At 43.7% G+C, this 25,622-nt stretch overlaps 1 protein-coding gene across 1 annotated transcript in view; it reads left to right on the top strand.

The window, feature by feature from the left end:
* Window positions 1-1,545: 1,545 nt before the first annotated feature.
* The window catches only part of LOC134319648 (neuroligin-3-like), a 119,766-nt gene continuing 95,689 nt past the window's right edge, over window positions 1,546-25,622 (top strand). Inside the window, exon 1 of the mRNA XM_063000941.1 lies at window positions 1,546-1,791. The gene's annotated coding sequence lies outside the window, so the exon portion shown is untranslated. The remainder of the gene's footprint in view (window positions 1,792-25,622) is intronic.

Raw genomic sequence — 25,622 nt, 5'->3', positions numbered from 1 at the left:
GAGATCCACACGCGAGCCACCGCGGCTATTAGTATTCGACTGAATTCCCACCAGGATCCAAAACAATAAATATGTAAATGAAAACAGAGCGGCCGAGCTTTATTCGGCCGTTCCTCTCAGTCGTGCCGCATTAGTCAAGTGTCTCAGTTAGTTCAACGTGGTAAACATATTTGAGATTTGTGGAGAATTAATTTTTTTCCCTCTTTCGGCTGTTCCTGTATTTAGGCGTCGTCACGGCGGATCTGGTCTGCATACCAGCCTGGGCACAGTTTTTAAACCGGATGCCCTTCTTGACGCGACCCTCCTATTTCTGTCCGGGCTCGGGACCTGCACTGAGAGCGCACTGACATTGGGAGTGCGCCTTCCAATGACTAGACTGTTTCAGGCTACATCAACTTGGATATTAGACAATCACATCTATGCAGATGCCCGACCGGACGATAGCACCTTTGAGATTCGAACCCTGGATCAGGGTTCAAGAAGGGTCTGGGTTCGATTCCCTGGCCAGGGTCTTTTCTGTGTGGAGTTTTTACTGTGTCCGTGTGGGTCCAACTAGAACAACCAGAACTAGTACAAAGGTACTGGACTAGTAATCGAAAGGTCACTGGTTCAAGCCTCACTACTGCCAGGTTGGGCCCTTGAGCAAGGCCCTTAACCCTCAATTGCTCAGACAATATTGAAGAAATGAGATCAAAGATCAAAAGGAGAACATGCAAACCTCACACAGAAAGGACCCAGACCGCTCAACTTGGGAATCAAACCCAGGACCCTCTTGCTGTGAGGTGACAGTGCTACCCACCTAGCCACCTGTGAGGTCAGCTGAGATTCGAACCCTGGATCCTCTGTTACCTCACAGCAAGAAGGGTATGGGTTTGATTCCCTGGCCAGGATCCCTTCTGTCCAAAGTTTGCATGCTCTCACTGTGTCCATGTGGGTCCAATCATCATTGGGAGAACATGCAAATCTTGTGTATCAAACCCAGGACCTTCTTGCTGTGAGGTGACAGTGCTACCCACCTAGCCACCGTTCCGCCCGTAAGGTCAGGTAATAGTGTAGCCAATCATGTAGCTCGGCTGGCCGATAGCACCTCTGAGATTCGAACCCTGGATCCTCTGTCACCTCACAGCAAGAAGGGTCTGGGTTCGATTCCCAAGCTGCATCCTTTTCTGTGTGGAGTTTGCATGTTCAGTTAAGTCCAAAGACCAAAGGGAGAACATGCAAACTCCACACAGAAAGGACCCAGACTGATCTTATAGACCCCACGTTCTGGAACAGAAGAAGGCCATCCCCAAACTGTTGGCACAAAGTTATGCACCTGTTACCTGAACTCAGTAATAATAAGGGGTGTCCTGATACTTTTGGCCATATAGTGTAAGCATCAGTATCGGTGCTGGTATCATGATACCTGAAAATAAGTGGTATCGACCATGCCTGATGGGCACGCGCTTTTGGTTACCCTGGCAACTCGCGCCTGCGTGGGCGTTCCCGGGGAAAAAAAAAAAGAGAAGCAAGGAGGGCGCAAGGAGGGAGCGAGTACGCGCAGCGCGCTCCCGTCAAGTTCGCCCGTGAGAGAGCGAGTTTTATGAGCGCGCACGGAAAAACGGAGGCTGAACCGCGTCCGAACTGAGCGCAAACGGAGGATATTTTTACTGCGGGAACAGGCCGTCCTGACTGCGTGATTTCTCACCGTGTGCGCGGGATTTACACACAGCACGGGCGTTACAAAGGAGCGGAGATTTTTGGGAAGGAAACGGAGGACGGATCAGGAATGGAGTCTTTCTCAGCCCGCAGGTGAGCGCTCGCTTTGGGTGGGAATAACTTCCCATTCCCCGCTGATTTTTTGGTGGGTTGGTTTGGGGTTTTGGTTCAGTGATTTTTTGGGATAAACTGGCACGATGGGGTTCGGTTCGGCTCCTCTTTGCTTGTGCGTGGTGGAACAGAGGCTCTGTTGCGCTTGCGCTCGGATTCTGTCAGATTTGGGGAGAAATGGGAATTAATGACGACTCGAGTGGCTCAAAGTTAAAAGCACAGGGGGGGTGAGATGCACCCCCTTCTGGGTTTGTGTTGTAGAAATGATGCTGCTCTACATTTATATCTTACAGGCTGCGTATTATCAAGCGTAGTGCCTCTGATACCAGGCAACAGTTGTTCAGATGCATGTTGCTTAAATGTCCTTTTTTATTTGGAGCTGCAGCGATGGACTGGCTGGATGTGTTTATTATTATTATTATTATTTGTTTTTATTTGATTATTTTACATGTAGGGGCCTGTATTTTGTCCTCTTGTGCAGCAATGGATGTGATTTTATTTTTGGAACATTGAAAAGATTGTTTGCAAATATGACCAAATCAAGGAATTATAATTTGTATTATTTATTAGCAATATACTCAGTCTTTTAAATATATATTTTTATTAATTACACAACAAAAATATATTTATTTACCACAGTTAAATTCATATTAATATTTATTAGGCTACAATTTAGTGTTATTTTATTTTATTTTGCCATATTTATATCCTAGCAATGTAATTTACGTGTAATTATTTTGTCTATTAATCTTAATGTATTAACTAAGCTTAATCTGTTAACCTTAGTAATTAAGAAAAGGACTTAACAGGAATTAACAGCTTATAATTAAAGAGAAAATAATTATTCACATGCATTCCACCAATATATTCACTCACTTATTTATTTATTCTATTATTTTAAATGATTTTATTTATTATTATATATATTATATAGATTTTTGGAACTGCAGATTCCTTCCTTATGTAGGAAAAAAAGCAAGTGTGTGAAAGCAAGTTTGGATCCATCCTGCAGGGGGCTTAGTGACCACTTCTTCCTCTTTTCCTCCAGAAGAAAATTATTCAGATCAGGTTTTGTGCTAAAACGGATGTGCATGGCGCGCGCTAACTCAACTACAATTGATTTGCAGATTGAGACTGGCACGGAGAGGGAGGAAGGAATGGGGTTGGCACACGGTCTGATTCTCTAATGCATTCCCACAAGGTCAGGCGAAGGTAGGCGTCAGGATCGGAGCTTCTCAAAGTCAGCTCGGTGATAATTAGTTTACGCAGAGCGTCACTGATATTCCCTCCCTCCCCCTCGCCCGTCCACAAGCCCGTCCCGGCTCGCCCCGGTCCGAGGGTCGTCGGAAAAGATTTTTAGCAGGGAGGACGGGATTGCGAAAGCAGGACGGGGAAGAATGGGCGCCTCTGAGTTGTCATGGAGATCCAGTGAATGAGCGATTGTTGGCCCGGGAAGCCGAGGCATTAGAGGGATTTGGACTGCGACTGCACGTCCATCTGAATTCTGAATTCTGCACTTTCTTACACACACATTTACACTTGATCAGATTTCTGTGCACTTTATGCTTTTACGCCGGTCGCTAGCTCTTGAAAAAGTCGATCCGTTCTGGTGTAATCTGGTTTCTCCTGCATTCTCATCGGTATTTCTTTTTCTACCCGGAATGTATTTACGTTTCCTGGGCTTTAAATATCCCGTGAAGGATTATGCACGGTCCTGTTTGTGAATTTCGTCTCCTACTTCTGCTCGTGCGTCTTTATTTGTATTCCGGCCTCACGGTGTCACTCGGATTGAGTCTCCTGCTGATTTTAATCCAATTTCTTCACACTCAGACCTGACTCGCCGTCCCAGCTCGACTCTGCCTCACTTCACCACAGTGAGCGGAATTCGGCTCCTGACAGAAATGATGCATTATTCTGCACCTATGAAATGTGATTTTTTTTTAAATCACAGGTCTCGTTTGGTTGCTTTTTAAGAAGCAGCGTGGACTGGATTTACCCTGAACCAAAAACCTTTACTCAATACCTAGCAAATTATGTTCAGCTCCACTTACCATATAGAAGCACTTTGTAGTTCTACAATTACTGACTGTAGTCCAGCTGTTTCTCTGCATGCTTTGTTAGTCCCCTTTCATGCTGTTCTTCAATGGTCAGGACCCCCACAGGACCACCACAGAGCAGGTATTATTTAGGTGGTGGATCATTCTCAGCACTGCAGTGACACTGACATGGTGGTGGTGTGTTATTGTGTGTTGTGCTGGTATGAGTGGATCAGACACAGCAGCACTGTCACTGCTGGACTGAGAATAGTCCACCAACCAAAAATATCCAGCCAACAGCGCCCCGTGGGCAGCGTCCTGTGACCGCCGATGAAGGTCTAGAAGATGACCAACTCAAACAGCAGCAATAGATGAGCGATCGTCTCTGACTTTACATCTACAAGGTGGACCAACTAGGTAGGAGTGTCTAATAGAGTGGACAGTGAGTGGACATGGTATTTAAAAACTCCAGCAGCGCTGCTGTGTCTGATCCACTCATACCAGCACAACACACACTAACACACCACCACCATGTCAGAGTCACTGCAGTGCTGAGAATGATCCACCACCTAAATAATACCTGCTCTGTGGTGGTCCTGTGGGGGTCCTGACCATTGAAGAACAGGGTGAAAGGGGGTAACAAAGCATGCAGAGAAACAGATGAACTACAGTCAGTAATTGTAGAACTACAAAGTGCTTCTATATGGTAAGTGGAGCTGATAAAATGGACAGTGAGTGTAGAAACAAGGAGGTGGTTTTAATTTTGTGGCTGATCAGTAGTAATTAGAAAACTTATAGTATTTAAAAGCTTATAATTATCTGGTTGAACCTCATGATTCGGATGACGTGCTGTCCACACTGTTATGGATTCTACGTTGTAAACAACACATGTTTTTTAACAAATAGCCACACGTTCTACTGCTCAGGTGTCCACTGTGTGTGCTCTTTACACCCAAGTTAAGCATACTCAGCCATTAGAAACAAAACATGTCTGTAATTGGCAGCCCTTAATATTTAATAGCACTTAATAACAAGCCTGTGAGGTGACACCTGTCACTTCTAGTGAGACATTTAATATCTATATAATGTCTTTCACGTCATCAGACTGACACACCTGCAATTCAAACCACTATTTGTCCCCTTTTAACTTTGTTAGTTGCCTCATTTTTAGGGCTGGGTATCGCCACTAATTTCCTGGATCGATTCGATTCCGATTCACAAGGTCCCGATTCGATTCGATCTTCGATCTTCGATTTTCGATTCAATTTCGATTCAACACATTTAGGCATATTTGAGTTACATTAACAGGTTTTGTTTAAATATGTAAAGATGTTCAGAGAACGAATGTGATAATTGTACAAAGAACATTTATTATTAAAAATATTTGTGTATTTTGTTTACATAAATAATTAATCCAAAACAGAAAACAGTAACATTCATTTTTTATTATTATTTCACTTGTCTGACACGCTACAACATTGTAAATGTAATGTAAACATACACCTGGCTGTTGTACAGCTTATGCCAAGTTTACACTACACGACACTCTGATTAACACGTGGTCACTGTAATGTTCACACTACACGACTGATCGGCGATGGGGAGTTTTACACTACACCATCTATCACCAGGGGGAATCACAGGCGAGCTTCTCTGGTCTCCAAAACTACGTTTTGTCACGAAAACACACGTGAGAAGTGATGAAAGGTTTAATGATACCACGTCCAAACATGCACATCAACAAGTAGCGAGCAATCAAAGTTTGTGCGCTGATGAAATAAATGAATCTGAGTGGATTTGGCAACACGAGCAGCATGGATCGTTCTGTAGTGAGTTGGAGGTTAATAAATATTTTGTTTTGTAGAGAACGATCTCGCGTGTGCTGATGTATTCTGATAGAAACTATATTGCGCTCCACCACCTGTTTCCAACCTCTCCCCTGTGTTTCCCCTCGCTGTTTCTCACATTGATTGAGAGCCGAGTTTTGATCGCAGAGCGAACACCGAGTTCCTCCCGAATCCAGAGCCGAGCGAAAATCAGTGCAAAAAGTTGTGTAGTGGTCATAACTTGAGCATCTGCCATGCTAAACTGATGTGCAGGTCAGATCTCGTTGCATGAAAAAACAGTGGCTGGTCACGCGAAATTAAAGGGGGTAACAATAGTAATAGATTTCCGTGTGCACCGTAAAAAGGGGCGTATTTAAAAAATCGATCTCGCATTTATATGAATCGATATCGGATCGTTCAAATAAAGATCGATTAAAATCGAAAAATCGATTTTATAAACCCACCCCTACTCATTTTGCTTCGACCCTTCACGTATCAAAGTGCCGACCGCCATAGCTTATTTTATCAGCACAGATGCAGTTGAAAGAAGGTCAAATCTGGCAACCCTAGACGCACAAACCGCCCTTGTCCTGACCTAGCCTGAGTTCCTGTGCACAGATCGAGCTCCATAATGACACGGTTCGAGTCTGGTATGATGGGTCTCCTGCGGCTTGCACGTGACCCTGATATTAACCCTGCTGAGGACCTGTGGGATGTCAGTAGTGAGCCAGGATTTCACATCCATGATCCTATACCTATATACCTATACCAGTACCTGCAACCTGACACATGCTTCCACTGGGTGGGAATTCTAATACTCTAATCATACTCTTCTAATTTCTTATGGAAGGCATTTTGGGTCTGTCTGAAATCCTACTGAGCTGCCTTGCTGCCCACTGCCTACCTGATCAGCTGCCTCAGTAGAGAGGATTCTAAAAAGACATGGAACTCATTAGGCAGATTATTTAGACACACTACTTCCGCCACCACAGTTTTAGCTTACTGAGCTAACACAGTTAGCACGCCGGCTAACGTCTCCCTCTGTGTACCGAAAACGGTTAAACTGTCCCTGACGAGCCCCAATGTAGAAATAAATGACACTTGTATAATGACACCTTTATACAAATTACACATCAATGAGAATTTATTTACATTGACAGGAACTCTGTTGCCGCATTTCATTTGTCTGCCAAGTCGTGCCGCACTGAATGCTGGGATTGCCTTCAGCGTTGAGGAGGCGTCGGACGCTCCCTCGTCATTCAGTCAGATTATCACTCAGAATTAAGGCGCCTCAGTAGGAGCATTTTAATGTATATAAGAATTTAGACACGCCCTCTTCTCCGGAGTGTAGGATGACCTAAAATGCGTCCATGTAGAGAGATCAGCAGGTTTTCAGACAGAAGATTCATCAAAATCTTCATAACCGTCTGTAAAATGACGTCGGCAGCTATTTGTTTGTGTTTATGTTGGCTCAGCTGAATGCAGAACAGTTCAATCAAGAACGCTTTAAGATCCATTTGTAAGCCGGTGTTAATCGTGGAGACCTAATTTCTGCTGCCCATTATCGCCAGCGACTCCATTATAACAACAAATGATTGTTTGCTAGCGGCGCAACATGCCCTCGTAATTATCGCGAGCGAACCATACAGAATGAACTTATACAGAAAAATGCAACACAAAGCCGAGCGGAACCGCGGGACACTCTCGGCATAATTCCGTCTCATTTGTGAAATTGATCTGCGTTTTTTTTTTTTATGTTTTCGGTCGATGTATCGACTGAGTAATTCATTAATTCGTTCCTAGACGGGGGTCCATCCTGAAGTGGTACATCAAATTAGCCGACTGACTTCTGCTGTCACCTTTATTGACCTCCTTGAAGTGAATTTATTGACCGTACCCCTTCACGTCTCAAGGCCGTTCGGATGGCACCATCGTGTCTGTTGTGTTTGCTGGTCATGAAGCAGGGGTGTTATTAGCTTACCAGCAGGATTGGGATTACTGGGAAGACCAGTTGATTGTGCGTTTCTTGTTCTTTCTTCTTATTTTCAGTATTTTTACCCAGTGTATGCATATACTGCTGTGGTTCTTTTTGTTATTTATTAAACAGACATATATAAAATATGTATTTATATTGGCACAGGATATCTGGTCTGCATACCAGACTTGGCACAGTTTATGCTCCGGACACTCCTCCTGACGCAACCCTCTTATTTTTAACCGGGTTTGAGACCTGTGTGTCTGCCAATAGCTAGACTGTTTTGCCCAGGTTAGAAAGTGCATGTTAGTTCTCAGCTCAAGTGTTACTAAAGAGATGCTGAAGGTCTTTAATCGTTTTTTTAAGACAGTGAGAGACAGAAAGGGTGGGTGCCAGTACAGAGAAGATCCTTGATGCTTGTCTTCCTTGAGTTCTGGGTGGAGGATCGAGACGAGCGAGACTAGAGGCTCGGAGGGCCGTTTTTGGCTTTGTAGGTGAGCATCATTGTTTTAAACTGAATGCGGGCAGCTACAGGAGGTCAGTGAAGAGAAGGCAGCAGTGTGGTGATGTGGCAGCTCAGGTCACGCCCTACACGGCAAAGACGGACCTGAGGTCAGCCTGGGAGGATACGGAATGAACTCTGATTATGAGTTTACTGATATCAAACATGGGGGGAGTAAAATGCTTCGTGCAGCAGCCATGTTATTCAAACAGCTTCTACAGCACTGAGTAAACATGAGGGCTAAGCTAAACGACCAGTCTTGGAAAGCGGCAGCATCGCAGAAGCAATATATGATGAATATAGCATCTGCATGGTGGTGGTGCTACGGCGGACACTTTCCACTGATGGACCTGTCCTCCCAGTTTAGTCATATCCAATTACCCGATTGCATTACGCTTCCTCTCTACTGATGTTGACCTCCACTGTGATTGAGGAGAGCCGAGACCGACACACGCCCCCTCCGACACGTGTGCAGTAGCCGACTACATATTTCTACCTGCACGACGGGAGTTCATATGTGGATCAGCTTTGTGTACGGAGAGCCACACCCTGATCAACACACTATCCTCGTCTCTGTGCAGGCGCCTTTAACCAGCCAGCAGAGGTCGTAATCAGATCAGTTATGAGGAATCCACATCGGGCATGCCACAAGCAGAGCTGAGATTCAGACTGACGAGTTCGAGATGTCAGCTCTGGTGTGCTAGCGTGTTTGACTGCTGCGCCACCTGAGCTCCTCCGGATGGAGTTGATGTATTGTACATAGCAACAGATTAAGAGGCACGAGTCAATTAAACTCATTTCTTTCGGCTAACAGGTACAAAGAGAGAAGCATCAGGTACTTTTATTTCATCTCACTTACCTCAGATTTGTAGTCAAACACACCGCAGGTTAGGAATATTTCAAATTTAAAAGATATTGTACTGAGTATTACAAAAGTCGACAAGAATAGCCAGTCGTGTCTGTATGTAGACGCCTGACTGGACAGTTCAAACCCTGGATCGGAGCGGTGATGGGCTTCCTCAGTTTATCGCTGCACCACATTCACCGGGAGCCTCAAGTTTTATTGTTTCTGTCAAATCAAAACAACCGTTTGAGTGGTTAGATGGATTTATTGTATTGTACTTAGCAACACATGTCAATGGTCAGCAATGTGCACCAGTACATCCAAAATAACGTATGTACAAGCAGCGTACGGGCTTCCTTCTGAGCGATCGTTCACTTCTACACACAGATGTGTGTGCAGAGCAACCCGGAGATAATTAGTAGGAATGTGACTCTTAAGACGTCGCCACTTAAAATGTAAATGATCTCCAAATCTTCGGGACCCTTAATCGTCCCACACAATAACGTCGAGCCGCAGCGCCGCTAGCTGACGCGGCGAAATTCCCGACGCGGAGCTGTTAAACCCGGGGACGAATTAGCATGCGTCGGGAGATGCGAAGGGAGGAGCACGTAAGCCTGTCGTCTCCAGCAGTGGATGAGGGATGATGAACGAGTTACCTCGGCATCTGCTGTACTGCAGAACACAGATCAGGAAATGTCAAAACATGCTTTATAGGGACCGCCGGTGTAGGTCAAACAAACGAGGACTGGCATGGTGACGAGGACTGCTGGGATCTTCTGTTTATTAGTTTTAATACTGTTAAACAGACCATGACTGCGCAGCACCATACAGGGAAGGGTTTGATGCCCTGTTTGTTAACACAGTCATCTTTAAACACCAGGATTTTGGGGATCGGCATTGGTAGAGAGGAAGCATGACGCAATCTGGCAATTGGACGCACTATAAATGTATATATATATGTATATATATATAAATAATACATTTTTCAGAGTGTGATTGTCAAAAAAACAGAACGAATGAATTATTTAAACCACTGCCATAGGCTTCATGTTCATGGCGTGAGCAGCAATATACCCTCCTCGGCTGTACTCAGGGATCCACCAGCAGTGGAAGACAGACTTGACTACTCTAAATTGGGAGAAAATGCATAAATAAATATAAATAAATACAATATTCCAAATTTTAAGACCACAGAGGCTTTTATTCTGGGTATTAAAAGGCTTTTTAGGTGGAGAAAAATAGCCAGACATGTCTGTATGTAGACGCCTGAGTGGACGATTCGAATCCTGGATCCTAGCGGTAATTGGCTTACAAAAATAAATAAATAAATAAATAAACAGGAAGTTTATGTCGAATAAGAAAATTGTATTTTCTTATTTGAAAAGTGGTTTGTATATTTTGATCAATAGATAATTTAAAGAATCGGATCCATGGTGAGTTTATTACAGATTAGATCATTTACACAAATCAATATTCTGTTAACATTTTCTTACCCAGAAAAACATCCCACATTCCAGCGTCAGATCCTCCACCATTAACGTGCTTTATTTTTATCTGTAGTAAGACGATACGCATGTTTAGGAGATTAATCAGCCCTACCGTTAATAGCTCTTTGAGGGCACCTGAAATGTCACCGCGGGTACACCTGACGCCGTGTGTAAAATAACCTCAGTCCATTCTGATAAATGTTTATCGTAGTTCAAATATTAGAACAGAGAGAAATATAAAAGCAGCAGAGCGTGAAGAAAATATTTACCGGCTCGAGTTTAAAAGTCGGGACGTGGAGGGAAGGTGAGAGGAATTTAAATAAAGGAGAACAAATCTCTCACAGCGACAAGAAACGACGTCCACACTTCACAAGCAATTACAGAACTGAGTGAAAAGGAACGGCGACGATACAGTGGTAAACACGACCCGTCCCAACTTTTAAATGTATATAATAATGTTAATTTATTACAATAAAGATATCTTATCTTAGTGCTGTTTTCATTGAACTAGAGGTCAAAAAGAATGAACTGCTGCCATTTGATTTGTCATACTGTCCCAACTTTTTTGGAACGTGTTGCATCCATCCAATTGATCCAACAGAGCAGGTATTATTTAGGTGGTGGATCATTCTCAGCACTGCAGTGACGCTGACATGGTGGTGGTGTGTTAGTGTGTGTTGTGCTGGTATGAGTGGATCAGACACAGCAGTGCTGCTGGAGTTTTTAAATACTGTGTCCATTCACTGTCCACTCTATTAGACACTCCTACCTAGTTGGTCCACCTTGTAGATGTAAAGTCAGAGACGATCGCTCATCTATTGCTGCTGTTTGAGTCGGTCATCTTCTAGACCTTCATCAGTGGTCACAGGACGCTGCCCACAGGGCGCTGTTGGCTGGATATTTTTGGTTGGTGGACTATTCTCAGTCCAGCAGGGACAGTGAGGTGTTTAAAAACTCCAGCAGCGCTGCTGTGTCTGATCCACTCATACCAGCACAACACACACTAACACACCACCACCATGTCAGTGTCACTGCAGTGCTGAGAATGATCCACCACCTAAATAATACCTGCTCTGTGGTGGTCCTGTGAGGGTCCTGACCATTGAAGAACAGGGTGAAAGCAGGCTAAAAAAGGTATGTGTGAAGCTGATAAAATTGACAGTTATGGTTGATCGGTGTATCTACACACTAAAAAACAGTCAGGTTTCACTGCCCTGTTGTCCCAAACTGGATCAATTTTTATGAACTGTAATGAAAATAAGCCGTAAACACTTCATTGTACCTCATTTACAAACAATCCAAGAATAAAAAGGAACCCTAAATAACTTTGTTTAGGCGTCTTAATGCTGTACATAACGTACTGAAGCTCTTCCTGCTGTACCTCATGTAGTGCATTAAAGAAAATGTCCGGAAGTCATTCGAGATTCAGCCGTCGCAGTATGTCACGGCGTGAGCGGCTGCACGTGCTCAGTGTAGATGGAAAACTGACCAATTCTGGTCTTTTATTAGTCCATAATAAACATATATGATTTATTAATATCCAATAATGTGTCATAGTTATTATATTCTGGATCAGTGTTAAAAAATACAATTTAAATCCTAAATTTTACATTAGCAAAGTCACTTAGCTCATCCGTTCAGCTTTTGTTTCTTCCTCCATCCATCATGCGTGTAATATATAATCTGGTTATGGTTAAGATCTGTGATCGTGTCCTTCTGTCTACCAGCCTTTTAAATTCCTTATTTATTTATTTATTTTTGGATCTCGAGGCATGCCGCAGAACCCACCGTACAGCGAGGCGCACGAGATGAATTAGCGAGGATAAATCCCGCGGGAGAGGAAGAGTCCGGTGCTGTCAGTGATCCCTGAGGGATGCTTTTAAGGAGCTTAGTAAAACCTGGACGTGGAGGCTGTAGCTCAGTGGTCCGTCGTCAGTGGGATGAACTGGAGAGCCGCTCTGTTAACCCATATACGGCACGATGAGCAGCCGCTTAATCCGGTTCACGCTCCATTCACGAGCGCTAATGGGTCCCGGGGGGTCGCCGCGTCTTTTTAATATGCCAGAATTACGTTAGTGGTAGTCACTGGAAGCCGACCATGTGTGTGTGTGTGTGTGTGTGTGTGCATGTGTGTGTGTGTGTGTGTATGTGTGTGTGTGTGTGTGTATGGTAGTATGATATGAAAGCACTGTAGTGATTCTCATTCCTTCGATTCGTCTCTTTTCTGTCAAAGCTTGAGACATTTTCAGTCCTTCAGATGTTTTTTTATGGAACGCTGAATAAACAGTTGGGGACAGTGCTCTCAATGTGTTTTGGTGGAGTCTTAAAATATAGCTTTAGAATCCTTTTTAGACTGATGTGTTTGAATAGATTTTTTCTAACGTTAAAAAAATGAACATATACTAGCAATTGAAAATATTGCAACCGATCGAGTAGGATATGATTGCCAGTGTTGATGTGTTCAGTTGTACAAGTCATGACTGGCATGTAAACCAGCAGGGGGCGTGTATTACAGCGTCATTCCCTCTTGCCATGCCATTATTTGCTGCCAATTCACTAAATATTGTAGTACTCATCCTATATGCTGTGTAGCTACACACTGCTAACGTACATTATCTGTATATACTGTAACTGTATATTGCCATTGGTATGTTACCATATATTGTGTACCTCTGCTTATATGTACATGCATACATTGGTCACTCTGAATACTGTACATACATACATGCACACGTCCATAAATTTTTTCTATACATTGCCTGTATATAATCTTGTAGTTTGTATATTTTTGTGTTTAATGTTTAATGTATACATTGCTTGTATATTGTATTTATACTAGAGAGAAACCATCAGCCGGAACCAAATTCCTTGTGTGTATCCACATACTTGGCATGGGGCATGAAAGCACAGATTACTGACCATGTCGAGTCTACTTTATATACGCTAACTAATAACCCTCCTTCTGAACTTTTGTTTTACCTCTTTTTCGAGGAAGCATTAACTAGGAGGGCCAGACCCACCAATACCACCTGTTATTTTACCCATGCTGTTGCTTCCTTTAATATCTAGGCCTTATTTAATATCTTTACCTAAAAATACCGGTCTCATTGCCCAGCTTTTTGCCAGCCTGGGGCGTGTATTACAGCAACATGCCCACCTGCTGTGCCATTATGGGCCAACAGGAGACATGAAAGCACAGATTACCGAGTCAGCGAATTACACAGTGACAATAGGGGGGGTCAGCTTTATATAAGTATATAAGTTTTGCCTAAAGTTACAGTTTAGCTAACTAACGACCCCCAAACTTTTGTTTTTATTTCTTTTTCAGGGTCTAAGTATTACCTAGGAGGGTCAGACCCACCAATACCCCCTGTAATTTAAACCATGGTGTTGCTTACTTTAATATCTCTGCCTTATTTAATATCTTTGTGCCTTAGTAAGTGTTAGTTTTTGTGTCCAGCTCTTTGCTGGCTCCTCTCATTACCCGCTTCTGATGGGCTTATACTTGCTCAGATTTTTCCGCCAGCCCTCTTTCAATTATTTTTACAAGTAAGCAGCCGCTGTTGGTTTAATCGAATTCCCTAATTTTGTTCTTTGTCCAGAGTAAGGGTTATCACTCGCTGGTGGATCGAGTAGCTGGCGTTCTCTTTTTGTTTTGTCATTCTCTCTGCCTTTCTGTGTGCTCTTGAGTTTTGCTTGAGGCTTTATCGTTTATGCCGCTGTTGACATTAGCCGATCATGCCCATGCAGACGCCCGACCGGCTGATAGCACCGCTTAAATGTCTTTAGTTCTGTTCACTGAGAGGTTTAACAGAAATGAAGACATCATACATACATCACGAGTTATGGGCGTTAGCGCTTCATGCCATTAATAAGATGAACATTAAAAGCAGATTTTTGACTAATGCTAGAGGGCTGATGCCAGTCGGTGTCTCCACCCGCGTCCCTGAAACTGCTTTAGAGGAAAATCTCTGAGATGAACGCTCATTCATCACGTCCACTGAAGCTACAGGGACTCGCAGAATCAATACCAAGGTGTATTGAGGCTGTTCTGGCCATTTTGTTTACTGGCCGATATTTCTTTAATTAGACCGATACCTCAGAGAACACACACACACACACACACACACACACACACACACACACACAGTGGATTTAGGAAGTATTCAGACCCCTTGGTGCTTTATTGTGTTATATGTTTGATTTTACATTGATATAGTTGCCATTTTTACACATGACAGTCAGTTAAAAATCAACCACCAAAACTCGCACCTTAGATTTGGGCCGTTTATTTTACTCTTCATGACACATTCTCTTAATTGATGTCAGACTGGATGGGAAGCGTCTGTGATCTGACATTTCTGGGTCTTTTTTAGGTTTAATAATAGATATTAAATTTGCTCAGACCAACAGAAACCCTGGTGTGTGTGTATGTTTGTGATTGTATGTGCATTTGTGTTTGTGAGTTTGTGTGTCTGTGTGTACATCTGTGTGTGTATCATTGTGCATCTTTGTGCTTGTGTGTATATTTATGTGTTTGTGTGTGCATTTGTGTTTGTTTGAATGTCTGTATATGTATCATTGTGTAGCTGTATATGTGTTTGTGTACATTTGTGCTTGTGTATGTTAGTGTGTGTATCATTGTGTAGCTGTGTATGTGTTTGTGTGCATTTGTGCTTGTGTATATGTTATTGTGTGTATCATTCTGTATCTGTGTATGTGTTTGTGTGCATTTGTGTTTGTATGTTGGTATGTGTGTGTCATTGTGTAGCTGTGTATGTGTTTGTGTACATTTGTGCTTGTGTATGTTAGTGTGTGTATCATTGTGTAGCTGTGTATGTGTTTGTGTGCATTTGTGCTTGTGTATGTTATTGTGTGTATCATTGTGTATCTGTGTATGTGTTTGTGTGCATTTGTGTTTGTATGTTGGTGTGTGTGTGTCATTGTGTAGCTGTGTATGTGTTTGTGTGCATTTGTGCTTGTGTATATGTTATTGTGTGTATCATTGTGTATCTGTGTATGTGTTTGTGTGCATTTGTGCTTGTGTATGTTAGTGTGTGTATCATTGTGTAGCTGTGTATGTGTTTGTGTGCATTTGTGCTTGTGTATATGTTATTGTGTGTATCATTGTGTATCTGTGTATGTGTTAGTGTGCATTTGTGTTTGTATGTTAGTGTGTGTATCATTGTGTATCTGTGTATGTGTTTGTGTACATTTGTGCTTGTGTATGTTATTGTGTGTATCATTGTGTATCTGTGTATGTGTTTGTGTGCATTTGTGCTTGTGTATGTTAGTGTGTGTATCATTGTGTAGCTGTGTATGTGTTTGTGTGCATTTGTGTTTGTGTATATGTTATTGTGTGTATCATTGTGTATCTGTGTATGTGTTTGTGTGCATTTGTGCTTGTGTATGTTAGTGTGTGTATCATTGTGTATCTGTGTATGTGTTTGTGTGCATTTGTGTTTGTATGTTAGTGTGTGTATCATTGTGTATCTGTGTATGTGTTTGTGTACATTTGTGCTTGTGTATGTTAGTGTGTGTATCATTGTGTATCTGTGTATGTGTTTGTGTACATTTGTGCTTGTGTATGTTAGTGTGTGTATCATTGTGTATCTGTGTATGTGTTTGTGTACATTTGTGCTTGTGTATGTTAGTGTGTGTATCATTGTGTATCTGTGTATGTGTTTGTGTGCATTTGTGTTTGTATGTTAGTGTGTGTATCATTGTGTATCTGTGTATGTGTTTGTGTACATTTGTGCTTGTGTATGTTAGTGTGTGTATCATTGTGTAGCTGTGTATGTGTTTGTGTGCATTTGTGCTTGTGTATGTTATTGTGTGTATCATTGTGTAACTGTGTATGTCTTTATGTGTATGTTTGAGTGTGTGCATGGTTGTGTGTGTGTGTGTGTGTGCATTTGTGTTTGTTTTGAATCTCTGTGTGGGTGTGTATCCTTGTGTATCTGTGTATTGAGTTTGTGTATGTGTGTGTGTATGTGTATATGTGTGTATATTTGTGTGTGTGTGTGAGAGTTAGTGTATTTGTATATGTGTTCGTGTGTATGTGTGTGCATTTGTGTTGTATGTGTGTTTGTGTGTGTATCATCGTTTATCTTTGTTTGTGTGTATATGTTTGTGTGTGCCCGGTTGTGTGTGTATGAGAGTGCGCGTATGTGTGTGTGTGTATGTGTGTGCGTGTATGTGTGTATAGATTTGTGTGTGCATGCGTGCTATGTTACATATCAATGATCAAGCTGTTGGTTTATTCTGATCAGACGTCTCTCAGTTTGAGAAAACACACACTCACACACACACACACACTCACACACACACACACACACAGCACAGGGGAGGCAATTAGCTTCAGACTGTGTTTGCTTTCTCCTCACCACCTCCTCATTCTCCTCTTCATCCTCCTCCTCCTCTTCCTCCTGACCGGTCAGTCCGGTCCTCCAGAGTCCGGTTGTAGTTACAGGTCAGAATAAAGAGCAGAAGCTTTGAAGTCGTGTCAGACACGGACTGTAGAGGAACGGCTCCAGGTCTGGGGGTCACGACCGCTGGCTGCTCTGGCGGCCGACGCTCCGAGATTAGAGACGTAAATAATTCAGATCTTCAGCCCAGTGAGAGAGATCAGAAGTGTTGGGACAGATGTGGGACGTCTCCAGTGAACATCTGTAATAATGATGAGCAGTTTATATAGATGTGATCGTCTATATAACAGTGCACTACGATTAGCACTGGTGCTACATTGATAACCTTTAATCATTCGCTGCTCCAGGCACTGAAATAAAATATGACATGTATTAAATGTAGCCAAAAGTATGTGGACACCTGATTCTCAGCTTATTTCACATCATATTCCTAAGCCATTGCCTTCATTAAGCAGTTCCCACCCCCTTTGCAACTACACTATATGGCGTATATGATCAAACCCCTGGAAGACCCCTTGCAGACACATCCAACTCTACAGCAACAGTTTAGGGAAGGCCCTTTCCTGCTCCAGCATGACTCTACCCCTGTGCGCAAAGCAAGATCTACAGTATAAAAACATAAACAAACTTTAGTGTCCTGAGAGCCCTGATCTCAACCCTACATAACAGCTTTGGCATGAACTGGAACCTCAACTGAGGCTTTCTCGACCCATTTTGACTGAATGGGCACAAATTCCCACAGGCATAATACTTCAAAGTCTTATGAGAAGCCTTCTCATTTACATTTTCAGCATTTAGCAGACGCCTTTATCCAAAGCGACTTACATTACAGTTACAGTTACATTATACAATCTGAGCAATTGAGGGTTAAGGGCCTTGCTCAAGGGCCCAACAGCGGCAACCTGGCAGTGGTGGGGCTTGAACCAGCAACCTTCTGATTACTAGTCCAGTACCCTTACCACTAGGCCACGGCTTGCCCTCCTCTCAGAGGAGCAGCTGTTGTTCTAGTTATTTGCTTTTGAAACAGGACGTCCGACAAGCTCGTGGTCAGGTGTCCAGATACTTTCGGCTGTACAGTGAATGTTGGCCTGCATTGTTCTGGGTGGATTTTAGGATTTTACCCTCAAATGTGAACAAGCGAAAGACATTCCGATTCATCCTAATTGGTATTTACTTGCTGAAGCCGATATTAATAAACGTGCCCTAACTTTTGCACCCTTCAGGCTGCTCCTGTACTGAGGCGTCGCCACGGCGGATCTGATCCTCATTCCAGACTTGGCACAGTTTTTACCCCGGATGCCCTTCTTGACGTGACCCTCCTATTTCGGGGTCTGTCTGAAAACCTCCTGATCTCTCTACACAGACGCATTTCACGTCATCCTACACTCCCGAGAAGAGGGCGTGTCTAAATTCTTAGATCCCTTAAAATGCTCCTACTGAGGCGCCTTAATTCTGAGTGATGATCTGACTGAATGACGAGGGAGCGTCCGACGCCTCCTCAGCGCTGAAGGCAATCCCAGCATTCAGTGCAGCACGACTTTTCTCGCAAAAACTGACAAATATCGGACGAATGAAATGCGGAGCAACCAACAGAGTTCTTTTCAATGTAATAAATTCTCACTGATGTTTAATTTGTATAAAGGTGCACAAGTGTCGTTTATTTTTAAATTCGGGCTCGTCAGGGACATGGAGGGAGACGTTAGCTGGCGTCCTAGCGGGTTGTACACGCTAACTGCGTTAGCTTAGTAAGCTAAAACTGCGGTGAAGTAATCGGCGTAAGTAGTGCGTCTAAATAATCTGCCTTATGAGTTCCATGTCTTATTAGAATCCTCTCTACTGAGGCAGCTGATCAGGTAGGCAGTAGGCAGCGAGGCAGCTCAGTAGATTTTCAGACAGACCGCCTGTCTGCGGGTCTGTGCGTTCGGGACCTGCACTGAGAGCGCACTGACTGAAGTGCACCTCCCAAAGACCTGGATGTTCCTGCAATCCTTTCCTGATGGTGTAAAAGCTGAAGAGCATCGGTCAGGATGAGTTTGTGCTGCCTGTCGTTACAAGCCTTCCTTACAATGATGCCAGCGTTAGCGCCGATGCGATGGCGCCCATCCCGGGCAGCAGTGAATTAACGACGTCTCCCGATGGCGGCGGGAACCTTCGGCTTATAGACTCACTGTCATCGGCGCTGACAGCATGCTTAGCTTCGGCTGCTCTCCCTCGGGTGCTGGAGAGGAAGAACGTCTGATTGTGTTCGCCCAACGAGAAGCTTTCAATCTTCCTCCGATAGGTTAATGAGATACCCACGGGTGTCATTACGCTACGCCCGCGCCAGACAGACATGAATCAGCACCGCCGAGAGAAGACGGACTTCTGATGCTGCAGGAATTAGGATGAGCTGTGTGGTCAAAAGTACTCGGACCCCTGAGCGTGAGATCGTCTGACGTCTGAGTTACAGTGTACAGTCCCAGTGTGCCAATTGAGGGTTAAGGGCCTCGCTCAAGGGCCCAACAGCATCAACCTGGCAGTGGTGGGGCTTTAACCAGCGACCTTCTTATTACTAATCCAGTACAGCATGCCGTTCCGCTCTTCTGAGAAGGCTTCTCACAAGACTTATGTATGTCTGTGGGGATTTGTGCCCATATAATCAGAAAAGAACATGTATGGCTAGGTATTGATGTTTAAGGGTGCTGAGGTCAGCGCTCTGTCCAGTTCAATGCAGGCCACTGGAGTTTCTTTAAACTGAGCTTTTCTTCATGACAAAATTTGAAGTATGTCTGTGGGAATTTGATCCCATTCAAGAAAGCTTCAGTTGATGTTCTGGTTCATTCCAGAGCTGTTGAGTGAGGCTAAGGTCAGCGCTCTGTCCAGTGCAGTCCACTGGAGTTTCTTTAAACTAAGCTTTTCTTTATTTTAGGAATTTGAAGTATGTCTGTGGGAATTTGATGCCATTCGTTTATTCTGGAGCTGTTCATTTTCTTTAGGTCATTATAGGGCTACAATCATTCTGGAAGAGGAAAGGACCTTCCCTAAACTGTTGCAGCAATATTAGAAGCATGTATTTCCTTTTATATGATCGATTTGTTACACCTGTTAGCAACTGCTGTGACTAAAACACATGATCTGAACACAAATTTGAAGATGTGTCCCAATACTTTTGCACATATAGTGTATGTTTAGCCTTATAGCACACGTCTAATGTCTAATTTTAATTCATAATGATATATAACATAATATATATGATATTATTAGATAGAACATATATGATTATATATAACAATACCTCTGGAGCTGGACACACATGTGCTGGTATGTGTGTATATTATCTTCACGCCGTGTCGTAGATTTTGGGAGGATCAGTCCGCCGTGAGAGCGCTCGCTTGTGTTATACGGATTTATTTCATCCTGAGTTTTGTTTTCAGCAAGATGGATTGTGGGTATCTGAGGCTTTGTTGGCAGGCCGACGGTTTTGTGTTTTCAAATATTTTTGAGCGCCTGGCAAAGTATATAGCTTCATATATATATATATTACTGCTGTTGTGTTATTTGTAGTTGTATTCCTAGCCATAGTGTAAGATGCACAAATTGCACATCTATCTGTCCGTCCGTACATCCGTCCAACTGTCTAACTATCTGTCTGTCTATCCGTCTGTTTACCTGTCTATCTATCTATCTATCTATCTATCTATCTATCTATCTATCTATCTATCTATCTATCTATCTATCTATCTATCTGTCTGTGTATCTAACTGTCTGTCTATCTGGCTGTTTACCTACCTACCTACCTACCTACCTTCCTGTCTGTCTGTCTGTCTGTCTGTCTGTCTGTCTGTCTAGCCAGTGATAGCTTAGTGGTTAAGGTACTGGACTAGTAAGCAGAAGGTTGCCGGTTCAAGCCCCACCATCACCAAGTTGCTCATTGTGTTCAGCTCATTGTGTAAGTCGCTTTGGATAAAAAGCGTCTGCTAAATGCTGAAAATGTAAATGTAAATCTATCTATCTATCTATCTGTCCATCCATCCATCCATCCATCCATCCATCCATCCATCCATCCATCCAACCGTATCTAACTGTCTGTCTGTCTAACTGTGTTTCTGTCTGTCTGTCTGCCTGTCTATCTATCTGTCTGTCTGTCTGTCTGTCTTTCTATCTGTCTATCTATCTACCTGTCTGTCTCTCTATCCATCTATCTATCTAACGTCTAAAAATCACTTTGTGAGGTCTATAAGGACGTCGTTTGATAATGCAGATCGAACCCAGGACCTTCTTGCTGTGAGGCGACAGTGCTACTCACCGAGCCACCGTGCCACCCCTCTATGCGGTTAGAATCCTTTCTGTGTAGAGTTTGCATGTTCTCCATGTGTCCACGTGTCCATGTGGGTTTCCTCCAGGTGCTCCGGTTTCCTCCCACAGTTCAGGCATGCAGTCAAGTTAATGTGTGTGTGTCTTGTGTCTCGTGATGAACTGGCAACCTGCCACCGTGACCCTGACCAGGATAAATTGGTGCTAAAGCAAACATTGAATGAATGAATTTACAAACCAAATCAAGTGGAATTTTTTAAACTTTTTACTATTATCAGTTAATTAAAGATTCAATCTCATTCTTTTTTACGGTTTATCAATATGTCCCAACTTTTTTGGGAACCGGGTTTGTATTCAGATCGTCCCGAATACCCTAAAATGAGCAACTGTACCTGTAATATCACAGGTCAGTTAGTGATGGATGTTTTAATCATTCATCGAGCCTAAAGTCTCGCCTGCAGTCGTTGTTCCTACGTTACACCAACACGCTCAAAAATCACAGTCAGCGTTCTAATTCATCCCAGATGTGTTAGATGCTGAATGTGACGTATCGAACAGAGCAGAAATGAAGAAGTTGATTTTCTCTCTTGGTGTCGTTAATATCATTTCATATTATATTTCATTTCCACGGCCTTGAATCAGAGGTGCGATTTTTTTTTTTCTAACAACAAATTGGGAAAAGATTATCCGCCGCTCCGCGCCCTTAAACGATTCCGTCTGCAACGTAAAGGCTCCGGCGCTGGCGTCAGGTCCCCGCGGACCCCTGATATTAGCATCCTGATTAAATTCAACAGTTTCAAAAGGTACGAAGGGAGAATAAACGACGTTAGCGGGGAGAAGGTTTAGCACAAACGCGATTATGTAAAGCGGCGCCGGTCGGCACAGATGAAATTAATATCGGCCGTTTTTCGGGGGCCGATCCATCACAACAAATGAGAGAAAAGCGCTAATAAGCTAACCGAGGCGCACAGTCGCGTGAAGCACCTGAACATCACGTTCTCAACCCGCCACATTAACATCGAGCTGTTTACTCTCTGCTGTGATAACAGTTTTTCTTATTAAAGCAGCGAGTTTTAAACACGGCTGCAGGGATTCTGTTACGTTTCTGATTAGCAGTAAGGCCTGGCTCACAGTCTGTGTTCTGATTCATCCCAGATGTGTTAGATACGGTTGTTCTTTAAAACCAGACTCCTGTTGCCGCCCCCAACCCCGATCAATTTTGTATTGTATTAAGTTCCGGGCTTCCAACTTTGCAGCAACAGTTTAGGGAAGGTCCTTTCCTGTAGAGGACGTGAAGAAAAGCTCGATTTAAAGAAACTCCAGCATCCTGACCTGGAATGAACTGGAACATCAACTGAGGCTTTCTTGACCAACATCAGTGCCCAGCCATCTTTTGACTGAATGGGCACAAATTCCCACAGATATATTGTCCAGGGCGACACGGTGGCTCGGTGGGTAGCACTGTCGCCTCACAGCAAGAAGGTCCTGAGTTCGATTCCCACTGGGTCCTTTCTGTGTGGACTTTGCATGTTCTTCCCGTGCCAGTCCAAAAACATGCAGTCAGGTTAATTGGAGACACTGAATTGCCCTATAGGTGAATGGGTGTGTGTGTGTGTGTGTGTCTGCCCTGCGATGGACTGGACTGGCGCCCCGTCCAGGGTGTTACTGTGTGTCTTGCGCCCATTGAAAAGCTGGGATAGGCTCCAGCATCCCCCCACGACCCTGATTGGATAAGCGGTTAAGAAAGTGAGTGAGTGAGTGAGTGAGTGAGTGAGAGTGAGTGAATATGATGTCCAATAAAGTCTCAGTCAGGTGTCCAGATACTTTTGGCCATATAGTGTACTATAGGAAATGAGTAGAATCACCACATGTCCATTTTGGTGCATTTATTCAGAGATTAGCGCTGGTTTGTCTTTTCCTTTCCTCTTTTTTTCCCCTTGAACGTTTGACCCTAGGTGACGTGCAGCACCCAGCGCCGGTGGAATGAAGGATACGTCAGACTCGGAATCGGGGTCGTTTTAAAAATAGACAGCGTCTCTTTAATGGCTCAAATGTGCGTGCGGGGATGAATTAGTTCTAGGTCAGTGTCACAGTGGGGTGGGTGAAGGAGAGGAGAAAAGTGAAGCGTCCGAGCGGATTCTGGATTTTTGATCTGCACTGAGACGGAGGGGCGTGGTTTCGCGGGTGTGTGGATATTTAAGTATAAAATGAAACCTATAGCGCTATACGTACAGTATGTTTACTACCCAGTTAGGATGGCGTGCTAATGTAAATAATATAAAATAAAATAACAAACGATTCTCCAGACTATCTGGTGATCTGGTGACTGAGCTCTGTGTTTAATCTGATACTCATAGCTAACACTAGTTGGTCAAAAGTATTAGGACACCCCTTCTAATGATTGAAATCCTGGAACTAATACATCCCCAAAGCTCTCACAACTGGCACCATGCTACCCAATCACTGTGCATTTAAAGCGTTTGGCATATCCAAAATACAACTGAACTCTAAGGGTCTTGCTTAAGGGCCCACAGTGCCAACTTTGCAATGCTGGGACTAGAACCAGCGACATTCCGAATACTAGTAACCCCTTTGAGCCACCACTGGCCTGAATCTGCTCACCAGACTCACTGCAGAATTGATTTTACAGTGTGCTTTACACCGCTCGGTTCCAACAGCTTTTGGAATCAACGCCCAGCCGTACCAATGCTGACATCTTTCGATTAAATGGGCACAAATTCCTACAGACATACTCGATAGTCTTGTAAGAAGCCTTCATACAGATGATCGAATGCAGTAGAGGTCACTTTGTTTCTGAAACGGGATGTCCGACAAGCTCATGGTCAGGCGTCCGAATACTTTTAGTCGTGCGTTTCATCCACACGCATCAATTCTAGACTCGAATGATGTTTGAAATGGGGCAGAATTCCTGCAGTTGTGTTTACAAATCTAGTAGAAAGCTAGGTCTATTGTAAACATTCAGCACGAGTCAATAGTCAGGTCAGTTGAACGTCAGTTTTTACCTCCCGGACTTCATCTTCACCTCTGGTCACCTCTTGCCCGACTCCTGGGTAAATGTGAGGGTGCCGCTGGATCGGTGTGTTGAGAGGTGTAATGGTGGTGCACGACTCACTCGTGGAGAGTGTAATAACGGGCCGGAGCGGTCACTCTGCAGAGGGAAGATTGACGAACGACGCCGACTAAAGGCGGCTAAGCTAGGATTAGCCTCCGGACACGTGTGAGCGGGCGATAAATGCCACGCGCCAGACTCGGTGCCCGGAGTTTTCCCTAAATATTCCAGCTCTTCATCCCTAAACTGTTTAAGGTGTGTGGTGTGGGAATTTGTATTATTACTGACCATTAGAGCACGGAATTACTATATCTTGTGTAATGTAATATCTTAAACTAGATGCTGATGAGGTCTAATGTTTATGGACAGGCCTCACGGCAAAAAGGGCCTGGGTTCGAATCCCTTTTTGATTATCGGACCGCAGTGTGCCCATGCAGTTGGTCATCCAGGTTCGTTTGACCTACTGTTTAATGAATACTACGTATTCGGACACACTACCCGCTCTCGCATACTGCTCTCGCGTACTGTTCAGTATGGAACTATGCGATTTAGGACGTAGCCACAGTTTTCTTGTCGCTGACTTTGCCCACTTTGCTCCGCCCATTTTGCTTTGAAATCACAGCTCTGATTGAAAATGAATGACAGTCGATCGCCTTGACTTGCCGCCTCGCTGCCGGTCTTAACGGAGGGTCACGTAAAACCCGTAACCGCAGACTCACGCGGGTAACGATGGCGTGAAAGGAGAGACGACGGAGGACGTTACGGCGTGTGCGTTCTTAACAGAGGGTCACGTAAAACCCGTAACCACAGACTCACTCGGGTAACGATGGCGTGAAAGGAGAGACGACGGAGGACGTTACGGCGTGTGCGAATCTCGGGAGATGTGCAGTTTCTGACGCGTTAAACGAGCCCATCTGGCACCGACAGCCACGCTCCGCTCGGAGGCTTTCGGATCGCGTTTTGATGTCGTAATTCTAAATGAGGTGATTAAATAATTCCATAAACGTGCAGCTGTACAAGCGGCCGATAAATAACGTTAATATAACGTCTGAATGTTTATTGTTCTGAATCTATTTCACATGATAAGGTCGTGGGTCAGTTTTGACCAGTAGGACAACACACACTGGATCTTCTTGAACCTGAGCTTGATTTGTGCACATGCTGGAACGGGAAAGGACCTTCCCTAAACTCTTTCATATGATTGATTTATTTCATTTGTTAGGAGTTAATGCAGCTGAAACACATGAATTAAAAAAGCCTATCCCAGCTCTGCCATGCAGCCATTGTTGGGCCCTTGTTTCTACACTCACTGTCCATTTTATCAGCTCCACTTACCATATAGAAGCACTTTG

This window comes from Trichomycterus rosablanca, chromosome 8, assembly GCF_030014385.1.
Source record: "Trichomycterus rosablanca isolate fTriRos1 chromosome 8, fTriRos1.hap1, whole genome shotgun sequence".
Lineage (NCBI taxonomy): Eukaryota > Metazoa > Chordata > Actinopteri > Siluriformes > Trichomycteridae > Trichomycterus > Trichomycterus rosablanca.
The sequence above is the reverse complement of the archived record's forward strand: the minus strand, read 5'-3'. Positions and strand labels throughout refer to the sequence as shown.